The sequence below is a fragment of the Triturus cristatus genome, chromosome 1_1 (genome assembly GCF_964204655.1).
Source record: "Triturus cristatus chromosome 1_1, aTriCri1.1, whole genome shotgun sequence".
Lineage (NCBI taxonomy): Eukaryota > Metazoa > Chordata > Amphibia > Caudata > Salamandridae > Triturus > Triturus cristatus.
Genome location: NC_140579.1, coordinates 1,088,173,681 through 1,088,186,330, shown reverse-complemented (window position 1 = coordinate 1,088,186,330; position 12,650 = coordinate 1,088,173,681).

The window sequence follows — 12,650 nt, the reverse complement described above, 5'->3', positions numbered from 1 at the left end:
GTCTTTCGATAATATGTCAGAGATCCGGCTACCAACATGTAGGTGGAGCGTAAACCTCTCGATATTGTACGCGTGAAAGCTCCTTTTTAGGTTGATCACATTATTTCTGGACTTAGCTACACTTGCAAGCCAGACCTAAAAAGCATGGTCTGTTGATCCCCATAAATCCCTCCCAGTTTTGCCGCTGGATTATTTTTTTTATTTGTTTTGCATCACTTGAACAATGCACTTTAGCAATTACACATTGTTAGTATACACAATTTGTTTCCCACCCTGTGTTTGATATTCTTAACAAAACATATGCTTTTGTGATATATCAATTTCAACTTGTTGTCATGGTCCTTCTTTTCTCCAATTTGTCTTGAAATAATTTAAAGTATATGTGATTGATTTCTTATGTACTCCATGGCCAAACAGTTTTGCTGCTTACTTTTTATTGTTTAAATTCCATGAGAAATGACCTGTAGTAATCATTGTTTTATCTTATTCACTTAAGACTGCAGCAAGACACATCAGAGCCTGGTAAATACTGGTCATTAAAAAGGATCCAGATCATGGAAAGAATAAAAGCAGAAATTGAAAGATAGACAGTGAATAGAATAAAGGAATCTAAAAAAGACAAACACCTAGAGAAGAGAGACAGAGACCCCAGGGAAAGAAACATCGAAAGAGAAAGACATAGATAGGGGAGTAATAAAATGTTCAGAGAAACAAGGGGAAAAAGGAGACAAAAATAATTTAGAAAAATACATGAGGACAGCTGGGCATGAAAGAACAAAATAGAGAGACACACTGAAGGAATGACTGAAAGGAGAAGAGAAGAAAGATAGAAGTGAGTGGTCACATTTGAAGAGAAAGATGTGAGAAACAAAAAGAAAGAAAACAAATGACATACTGGGAAAGTGGAAGATGACAAGAAAATAGAGGGAGAGGCAAATGAGAATAAATGTAGGAGTGAAAGAAAGATGTGGGAGGAGTAGCATAAAATAATGCAGGACACAATACAAATGAGAATGAAAAGTAGATGGAGTCCAGTCCCTTCCCATACAAAAACTATGCTTTAATATGTTTCCCACTTTGCACCTGTGCTGCACAATACAGCATGCATGCAAAGTTGGAAAACGAGAAGAAATGAAAAAAACTCTTCTCATTATGCCTGCCTTGAGGAGGCACACATTTTGGCACACATTTCTGACTACATATGTTTGTAGAAAGGGATTTACATCAAAACCCATGGGTGGTTGCACACCCCTTTGAAACAAGATATTGCAAAGCAGCTCACAGCACAAGTTTTTGTTACTCTGAGATGCTATCCAATGCAAATCCTCAATTGTGGTGATGGTAGGTCAAAAGAAGATGCTGCAATGATTGGACCACTTGCAAAGGCTCCACAGGTGGTAATAAATTGAGAGTTGGTGGAGGTCTCGCAGGTGTTGGGTGATGTGCTCATGTCGTGGAATGCCGAGGACGAGTCTGGCTGCGGTGTTCTGGATGTTCTGGAGTTAAAAATAACATTTGTATTGCATTCTTTGCCTTATTGGAAAACATAAGTTCAATACAATCGGTTTGAGCTAATTATGGTGACAGGCAAATGATACAGCTGTAAGTGTGAGTAATACATTTGAAAACGTTGTATCAAATGATTTAAGACTGATTCATTTAATATGAAAAGGAAATGACAGTAGCAGAAGGGAAAAAAAAGGCAGAAGGCCTCCTTCACTTACTATGAAAAGCATAAATGAAATCCAATAGCCTTTAAGGCTGGATTTTATTACACCACGATAAAGCCTGCAGACAGGTATTTTGTTACATAGAAGCTCATTAATTGCCCTAGTAGGTGAGAGTTTTGCTGTAGGTTAATCCCTCTGAGGATTTCTGGGGGTAGAAAATTCATACTGTGATTCTTATTAGGCCCCTTTAGGCAGGCATCTATATTACATTGCTAACTGCATTTTTGTTCATGTTTGATACGTTCATCATAGAAATATAATTATTTTCGGGGTTCACCCCCATAAAACAAATAAACCTAAATGCATACAGTCCAATAAAAAAAATCCATGGATAAAAATACACAGAACAATGTTGAATAAAATTCATACAGATTTAAACTAAGCAGAATATCAAATATAACTTATTTAGAAAACTTTCAATTCATCTATGCTGAAGCCAAAAAAGAATTCCTGAGCTTCCATGCTAAATACAAAAAACAAGACAAGCCGAATACAATAACACCATTAGTATCCGATCTGAAAGCTCGTACGGCATCTTTGTAAAATCTAAAACCCATACTTTGGCATGGAGGATTAATCCAATTTCTTCGCAAATTGCAATACAATGGGCAAAAAAAGGAATATTGCAATCACATTCGGTTGCGAATGCAGAAACCTGGCATTTTTTGTTCTCCAATATGTCTTGTGACCGTTTGGACGTGAAACCTGTAGCAGGAGAAATCCCTAGCCTGAATTTGAGGTGCACGTTCCTTGCCATAGCAGGCTCAATATTGTCCAAGTATTTTTTAAACTTCAATGAAAATTTGAAAGACAAGAAACTGTCACTCATTCCTTCTTCCCTAGATTCTGTAAACTAACCATCCAGCATATAGCCCAGTATTTACTTTTTAACTCACCTTCACATTTGCCTCCTGGAGGGCAAAGATTACCCCAAAGATCGTCCGAACCCAACTGGAACATCCAGTTTTTAAGAAATGCTAACCATGATGAGGCACATACCTTGTCCAACTTCACCACTTAGTCCAATGTCTGTCTGAAAGCCTCGAGTTGCATAACCAATATAGCAATGGTCTCAGGTTTCTATGCGGGGAACTCAGTGTAGTGCCATATCAAGGTTTATGGGATTAAAAGGTGCACTTTTTAGAAAATTTAACAATGAACTAAAAAAAAATAGTACCCTGGTTTTGATAATAAGGACACTTTGCCATAACCGCAAATTTCCAAGCCATAAAGAGAAGCACCCAAACCCATAGCACAATAGAATTCACGTGCAGGTGAGCAGGTCTTCATTTGGTCACTTTATACATTTTCAGAACTAAAGCTGCTCTGTGGGTAGGGGGCATGGTCTCGCCAGCGTCAAGATGGCTGCGCTCTAAGCGAGCTCTGCCGGCCGAGCGAGGTAATCTGCCAGCATTTGCCAGCAACGAGGAGGTGCGACCACACAGCAGGCAGAATTGTTCTGCTTATTGCCACGTGAGCTGACGCAGCTGGTTACCGAAGGTCTCGGTGCCCCGGAACACTGAAAAGTTGGAGCCTGCCGCTCAAGGGAGGATGCCACAGCGGATGAGCTGAGACTGCAGCCTACGGAGGCAAAGGCGGGCGTGCTCCCCCATGACGGGAGCCACAATACAAATATCCAGGGTCCGCTGCATGCCTGGCCCTGTATGGACACCCCTGCCTGACCTCGGACACTGAAGCTGGTCCAGGCAAACTGCGCGCTGCTTTAGATTGAGCCGATGGCCTGGACTCCGACGGTGCGGCCCATCTGTGCGCACGGGCCTGGTGGCTGGGCTCGAGCTGACACACAGATTCTGCGATCCGGACGGCTGCTGATGATCAACGGGAGGGGTGACTGTGATGAGGCACTGTGAATGCTGGCCACTAACAAGTAAGGTGCCCGCGCGGGGGGTGACACACCACTGAGACCTGGCGGCCGCAGAGGGTGAGGAGCCCAGGATTCCTGGGCCCTAAGGATCGCAGACGCCAAACTGCTGTGAGCCGGTGCTGTGGGTGGCCCAACCCTTGCTTGCCTGACTGCTGTTGTGGCACCACATACTGTGGCCCAGACCTGCCTGATAGCACCTGTGTGAGGCTACAGTGGACCCGCACTTGGAAGCACAGGGGTAACTACCCCCACCTGCATGGCTGACCCGTGCAGGTATGCCCGGCCTGGATTACAGCCCTGCCCATCGCTGCTAGCCTTGACCTGCGGGTGACGCCCCCGCGACGCGTCCCACACCTGCCTGATAACACCTATACCTCTGTGCACCTGAACCCCCTGCGAGGCTACCGGCAGCCCGATCCTGGAAGCACAGGGGCAACTACCCCCACCTGCATACCTGACCCGTGTGGGTACACCGGGCCTGGACTACGACCCTGCCCACCGCTGCTGTCCCTGACCTGCGTGAGACATGGCCCGGCCAGACCCGCTGTGGGCAGAGGGAGGCATATGATGGGAACCCTGCATCTGCTCGGGCAGTAATTATCGGGCTAACGCTACCTCTTACACACACGCCATACCAACAGACTGTGGTGGGGTGAACGGCCTGCCTGATTGACACGTCCAACTTTACTCCTGTCTTGAAATCGCTGCCCTGTGCCACTGCTGACGCTTCTCGGGCTGGATTCGCACATGGTTAATAATATCGGGAGTTTTACTATCGCACTAACTCACCACGCAACAACCTCGGACACTTAGGAGGCACACTTTTACCCACTATTTTAACAATCACGCATGTATACCCAGGGAGCAACAACAATCATTAAACAACATCTACAACAACGGATTATATTTGTTTTATTAAACTCTACATACGTTTATTGAATCCTGTGACGAGGACTACCCCTGTGCCCCGGGGAACCACCCCATGGATTTGGCGGTGCAACCATAGATATATTCATAACACTAAGTTCAGAGAGTGATACCCTGGAGCACGGAATAACGACATAAACCCATTCATCAAACAAGGCGGTCCAAAGACAAACTTTATTGCTTTACACTCTTCCACTGAACACAGTCTGCTGCATGCAAAACAACATGTCGTATGACGAAATATCGAACTTAACAGAAATAAGGGCTGAAACGTTTGCCTTTGCTAATGAGGAAGCGTCAAGGATCTATGCTCTCATACAAGAAGAAGTCGATGATTTTATGACGAATAGCACTAAGGAACAAAATATCAGGCAACATATCTACTTATCAAAAAAAGAAATCAACCAACGGCTCCATGCCAGTACTATGATCAGGTACACAAAAGATGATGGACGGAATGTTGCACATTGGCAAAACATTCACCCCCAGTCACAGATCTGGGTTTAATCCATCGTTATTTTGCTCACCACGCCACCCCAGTTCAGACATGGCCATATGCAAATCCGTCTTGACCCAGTGCCTCATGGGAACAGTCCAGCCCGAAATGCCAAGCCATGTCTTCCCTGGCGCCGGAATCAAGCATCCTAGGACCGGTTTCGGGGTTTCACCCCTCTTCAGCCAGGATAGCTTGACTCCAGTGGCGTAGTGAGCACGGGACCCACGTCTGGGCATACCTTTCCCACATAGGGCGAACAGCAAAACACACAAGATGATGGACAGAATATTGCACATTGGCAAAACATTCAGCCCCAGTCACAGATCTGGGTTTAATCCATCGTTATTTTGCTCACCACGCCACCCCAGTTCAGACATGGCCATATGCAAATCAGTCTTGACCCAGTGCCTCATGGGAACAGTCCAGCCCGAACTGCCAAACCATGTCTTCCCTGGACCGGAATCAAGCATCCTAGGACCGGTTCCAGGGTTTCACCCCTCTTCAGCCAGGATAGCTTGACTCCAGTGGCGTAGTGAGCAAGGGACCCACGTCTGGGCATACCCTTCCCACATAGGGCAAACAGCAAAACACACAAGATGATGGACGGAATGTTGCACATTGGCAAAACATTCACCCCCAGTCACAGATCTGAGTTTAATCCATCGTTATTTTGTTCACCACGCCACCCCAGTTCAGACATGGCCATATGCAAATCAGTCTTGACCCTGTGCCTCATGGGAACAGTCCAGCCCGAACTGCCAAGCCATGTCTTCCCTGGACCGGAATCAAGTATCCTAGAACCGGTTTCGGGGTCTCACCCCTCTTCAGCCAGGATAGCTTGACTCCAGTGGCGTAGTGAGCACAGGACCCACGTCTGGGCATACCCTTCCCACATAGGGTGAACAGCAAAACACACAAGATGATGGACGGAATGTTGCACATTGGCAAAACATTCACCCCAGTCACAGATCTGGGTTTAATCCATTGCTATTTTGCTCACCACGCCACCCTAGTTCAGACATGGCCATATGCAAATCAGTCTTGACCCTGAGCTTCATGAGAACAGTCCAGCCCGAACTGCCAAGCCATGTCTTCCCTGGACCGGAATCAAGCATCTTAGGACCGGTTTCGGGGTTTCACCCCTCTTCAGCCAGGATAGCTTGACTCCAGTGGCGTAGTGAGCACGAGACCCACGTTTAGGCATACCCTTCCCACATAGGGCGAACAGCAAAACACACAAGATGATGGACGGAATGTTGCACATTGGCAAAACATTCATCCCCAGTCACAGATCTGGGTTTAATCCATTGTTATTTTACTCACCACGCCACCCCAGTTCAGATATGGCCATATGCAAATCAGTCTTAACCCTGTGCCTCATGAGAACAGTCCAACCCGAATTGCCAAGCCATGTCTTCCCTGGACCGGAAACAAGCATCCTAGGACCGGTTTCAGGGTTTCACCCCTCTTCAGCCAGGATAGCTTGACTGCAGTGGCGTAGTGAGCACGTGACCCACATCTGGGCATACCCTTCCCACATAGGGCGAACAGCAAAACACACAAGATGACGGCCGGAATGTTGCACATTGGCAAAACATTCACCCCCAGTCACAGATCTGGGTTTAATCCATCGTTATTTTGCCCACCACACCACCCCAGTTCAGACATGGCCATTTGCAAATCAGTCTTGACCCTGTGCCTCATGGGAACAGTCCAGCCCGAACTGCCAAGCCATGTCTTCCCTGGACAGAATCAAGCATCCTAGGACCGGTTTAGGGGTTTCACCACTCTTCAGCCAGGATAGCTTGACTCCAGTGGCGTAGTGAGCACGGGACCCATGTCTGGGCATACCCTTCCCACATAGGGCGAACAGCAAAACACACAAGATGATGGACGGAATGTTGCACATTGGCAAATCATTCACCTCCGGTCACAGATCTGCGTTTAATCCATCGTTATTTTGCTCACCACGCCACCCCAGTTCAGACATAGCCATATGCAAATCAGTCTTGACCCTGTGCCTCATGGGAACAGTCCAGGCCGAACTGACAAGCCATGTCTTCCCTGGACCGGAATCAAGCATCCTAGGACCGGTTTCGGGGTTTCACACCTCTTCAGCCAGGATAGCTTGACTCCAGTGGCGTAGTGAGCACGGGACCCACGTCTGGACATACCCTTCCCACATAGGGTGAACAGCAAAACACACAAGATGATGGACGGAATGTTGCACTTCGGCAAAACATTCACCCCCAGTCACAGATCTGGGTTTAATCCATCGTTATTTTGCTCACCACGCCACCCCAGTTCAGACATGGCCAAATGCAAATCAGTATTGACCCTGTGCCTCATGGGAACAGTGCAGCCCGAACTGCCAAGCTATGTCTTCCCTGGACCAGAATCAAGTGTCCTGGGACCAGTTTCGGGGTTTCACACCTCTTCAGCCAGGATAGCTTGACTCCAGTGGCGTAGTGAGCACGGGACCGACGTCTGGACATACCCTTCCCACATAGGGCGAACAGCAAAACACACAAGATGATGGACGGAATGTTGCACTTCGGCAAAACATTCACCCCCAGTCACAGATCTGGGTTTAATCCATCGTTATTTTGCTCACCACGCCACCCCAGTTCAGACATGGCCAAATGCAAATCAGTCTTGACCCTGTGCCTCATGGGAACAGTCCATCCAGAACTGCCAAGCCATGTCTTCCCTGGAACAGAATCAAGTATCCTGGGACCGGTTTCGGGGTTTCACCCCTCTTCAGCCAGGATAGCTTGACTCCAGTGGCGTAGTGAGCACGGGACCCATGTCTTAGGATACCCTTCCCACATAAGGCGAACAGCAAAACACACAAGATGATGGACGGAATGCTGCACATTGGCAAAACATTCACCCCAGTCACAGATCTGGGTTTAATCCATCGTTATTTTGCTCACCACGCCACCCCAGTTCATACATGGCCATATGCAAATCAGTCTTGCCCTGTGCCTCATGGGAACAGTCCAGCCCGAACTGCCACGCCATGTCTTCCCTCGACCAGAATCAAGCATCCTAGGACCGGTTTCAGGGTTTCAACCTTCTTCAGCCAAGATACCTTGACTCCAGTGGCGTAGTGAGCACGGGACCCACGTCTGGGCATATCCTTCCCACATAGGGCGAACAGCAAAACACACAAGATGATGGACGGAATGTTGTACATTGGCAAAACATTCACCCCCAGTCACAGATCTGGGTTTAATCCATCGTTATTTTGCTCACCACGCCACCCTAGTTCAGACATGGCCATATGCAAATCAGTCTTGACCCTGTGCCTCATGAGAACAGTCCAACCCGAATAGCCAAGCCATGTCTTCCCTGGACCGGAATCAAGCATCCTAGGACCGGTTTCAGGGTTTCACCCCTCTTCAGCCAGGATAGCTTGACTGCAGTGGTGTAGTGAGCACGGGACCCACGTCTGGGCATACCCTTCCCACATAGGGCGAACAGCAAAACACATAAGATGATGGCCGGAATGTTGCACATTGACAAAACGTTCACCCCCAGTCACAGATCTGGGTTTAATCCATCGTTATTTTGCTCACCACGCCACCCCAGTACAGACATGGCCATATGCAAATCAGTCTTGACCCTGTGCCTCATGGGAACAGTCCAGCCCGAACTGCCAAGCCATGTCCTCCCTGGACCGGAATCAAGCATCCTAGGACCGGTTTAGGGGTTTCACCACTCTTCAGCCAGGATGCTTGACTCCAGTGGCGTAGTGAGCACGGGACCCACGTCTGGCATACCCTTCCCACATAGGGCGAACAGCAAAACACACAAGATGATGGACGGAATGTTGCACATTGGCAAAACATTCATCCCCAGTCACAGATCTGGGTTTAATCCATTGTTATTTTGCTCACCACGCCACCCCAGTTCAGACATGGCCATATGCAAATCAGTCTTGACCCTGTGCCTCATGAGAACAGTCCAACCCAAATTGCCAAGCCATGTCTTCCCTGGACCGGAATCAAGCATCCTAGGACCGGTTTCAGGGTTTCACCCCTCTTAAGCCAGGATAGCTTGACTGCAGTGGCGTAGTGAGCACGGGACCCACGTCTGGACATACCCTTCCCACATAGGGCGAACAGAAAAACACACAAGATGATGGACGGAATGTTGCACATTGGCAAAACATTCACCCCCAGTCACAGATCTGGGTTTAATCCATCGTTATTTTGCTCACCACGCCACCCCAGTTCAGACATGGCCATATGCAAATCAGTCTTGACCCTGTGCCTCATGGGAACAGTCCAGCCCGAACTGCCAAGCCATATCTTCCCTGGACCAGAATCAAGTATCCTGGGACCGGTTTCGGGGTTTCACACCTCGTCAACCAGGATAGCTTGACTCCAGTGGCGTAGTGAGCACGGGACCCATGTCTGAGGATACCCTTCCCACATAAGGCGAACAGCAAAACACACAAGATGATGGACGGAATGCTGCACATTGGCAAAACATTCACCCCCAGTCACAGATCTGGGTTTAATCCATCGTTATTTTGCTCACCACGCCACCCCAGTTCATACATGGCCATATGCAAATCAGTCTTGCCCTGTGCCTCATGGGAACAGTCCAGCCCGAACTGCCACGCCATGTCTTCCCTCGACCAGAATCAAGCATCCTAGGACCGGTTTCAGGGTTTCACCCTTCTTCAGCCAAGATACCTTGACTCCAGTGGCGTAGTGAGCACGGGACCCACGTCTGAGGATACCCTTCCCACATAGGGTGAACAGCAAAACACACAAGATGATGGACGGAATGTTGCACATTGGCAAAACATTCATCCCCAGTCACAGATCTGGGTTTAATCCATTGTTCTTTTACTCACCACGCCACCCCAGTTCAGATATGGCCATATGCAAATCAGTCTTAACCCTGTGCCTCATGAGAACAGTCCAACCCGAATTGCCAAGCCATGTCTTCCCTGGACCGGAAACAAGCATCCTAGGACCGGTTTCAGGGTTTCACCCCTCTTCAGCCAGGATAGCTTGACTGCAGTGGCGTAGTGAGCACGTGACCCACATCTGGGCATACCCTTCCCACATAGGGCGAACAGCAAAACACACAAGATGACGGCCGGAATGTTGCACATTGGCAAAACATTCACCCCCAGTCACAGATCTGGGTTTAATCCATCGTTATTTTGCCCACCACACCACCCCAGTTCAGACATGGCCATTTGCAAATCAGTCTTGACCCTGTGCCTCATGGGAACAGTCCAGCCCGAACTGCCAAGCCATGTCTTCCCTGGACAGAATCAAGCATCCTAGGACCGGTTTAGGGGTTTCACCACTCTTCAGCCAGGATAGCTTGACTCCAGTGGCGTAGTGAGCACGGGACCCATGTCTGGGCATACCCTTCCCACATAGGGCGAACAGCAAAACACACAAGATGATGGACGGAATGTTGCACATTGGCAAATCATTCACCTCCGGTCACAGATCTGCGTTTAATCCATCGTTATTTTGCTCACCACGCCACCCCAGTTCAGACATAGCCATATGCAAATCAGTCTTGACCCTGTGCCTCATGGGAACAGTCCAGGCCGAACTGACAAGCCATGTCTTCCCTGGACCGGAATCAAGCATCCTAGGACCGGTTTCGGGGTTTCACACCTCTTCAGCCAGGATAGCTTGACTCCAGTGGCGTAGTGAGCACGGGACCCACGTCTGGACATACCCTTCCCACATAGGGTGAACAGCAAAACACACAAGATGATGGACGGAATGTTGCACTTCGGCAAAACATTCACCCCCAGTCACAGATCTGGGTTTAATCCATCGTTATTTTGCTCACCACGCCACCCCAGTTCAGACATGGCCAAATGCAAATCAGTATTGACCCTGTGCCTCATGGGAACAGTGCAGCCCGAACTGCCAAGCTATGTCTTCCCTGGACCAGAATCAAGTGTCCTGGGACCAGTTTCGGGGTTTCACACCTCTTCAGCCAGGATAGCTTGACTCCAGTGGCGTAGTGAGCACGGGACCGACGTCTGGACATACCCTTCCCACATAGGGCGAACAGCAAAACACACAAGATGATGGACGGAATGTTGCACTTCGGCAAAACATTCACCCCCAGTCACAGATCTGGGTTTAATCCATCGTTATTTTGCTCACCACGCCACCCCAGTTCAGACATGGCCAAATGCAAATCAGTCTTGACCCTGTGCCTCATGGGAACAGTCCATCCAGAACTGCCAAGCCATGTCTTCCCTGGAACAGAATCAAGTATCCTGGGACCGGTTTCGGGGTTTCACCCCTCTTCAGCCAGGATAGCTTGACTCCAGTGGCGTAGTGAGCACGGGACCCATGTCTTAGGATACCCTTCCCACATAAGGCGAACAGCAAAACACACAAGATGATGGACGGAATGCTGCACATTGGCAAAACATTCACCCCAGTCACAGATCTGGGTTTAATCCATCGTTATTTTGCTCACCACGCCACCCCAGTTCATACATGGCCATATGCAAATCAGTCTTGCCCTGTGCCTCATGGGAACAGTCCAGCCCGAACTGCCACGCCATGTCTTCCCTCGACCAGAATCAAGCATCCTAGGACCGGTTTCAGGGTTTCAACCTTCTTCAGCCAAGATACCTTGACTCCAGTGGCGTAGTGAGCACGGGACCCACGTCTGGGCATATCCTTCCCACATAGGGCGAACAGCAAAACACACAAGATGATGGACGGAATGTTGTACATTGGCAAAACATTCACCCCCAGTCACAGATCTGGGTTTAATCCATCGTTATTTTGCTCACCACGCCACCCTAGTTCAGACATGGCCATATGCAAATCAGTCTTGACCCTGTGCCTCATGAGAACAGTCCAACCCGAATAGCCAAGCCATGTCTTCCCTGGACCGGAATCAAGCATCCTAGGACCGGTTTCAGGGTTTCACCCCTCTTCAGCCAGGATAGCTTGACTGCAGTGGTGTAGTGAGCACGGGACCCACGTCTGGGCATACCCTTCCCACATAGGGCGAACAGCAAAACACATAAGATGATGGCCGGAATGTTGCACATTGACAAAACGTTCACCCCCAGTCACAGATCTGGGTTTAATCCATCGTTATTTTGCTCACCACGCCACCCCAGTACAGACATGGCCATATGCAAATCAGTCTTGACCCTGTGCCTCATGGGAACAGTCCAGCCCGAACTGCCAAGCCATGTCTTCCCTGGACCGGAATCAAGCATCCTAGGACCGGTTTAGGGGTTTCACCACTCTTCAGCCAGGATGCTTGACTCCAGTGGCGTAGTGAGCACGGGACCCACGTCTGGCATACCCTTCCCACATAGGGCGAACAGCAAAACACACAAGATGATGGACGGAATGTTGCACATTGGCAAAACATTCATCCCCAGTCACAGATCTGGGTTTAATCCATTGTTATTTTGCTCACCACGCCACCCCAGTTCAGACATGGCCATATGCAAATCAGTCTTGACCCTGTGCCTCATGAGAACAGTCCAACCCAAATTGCCAAGCCATGTCTTCCCTGGACCAGAATCAAGCATCCTAGGACCGGTTTCAGGGTTTCACCCCTCTTAAGCCAGGATAGCTTG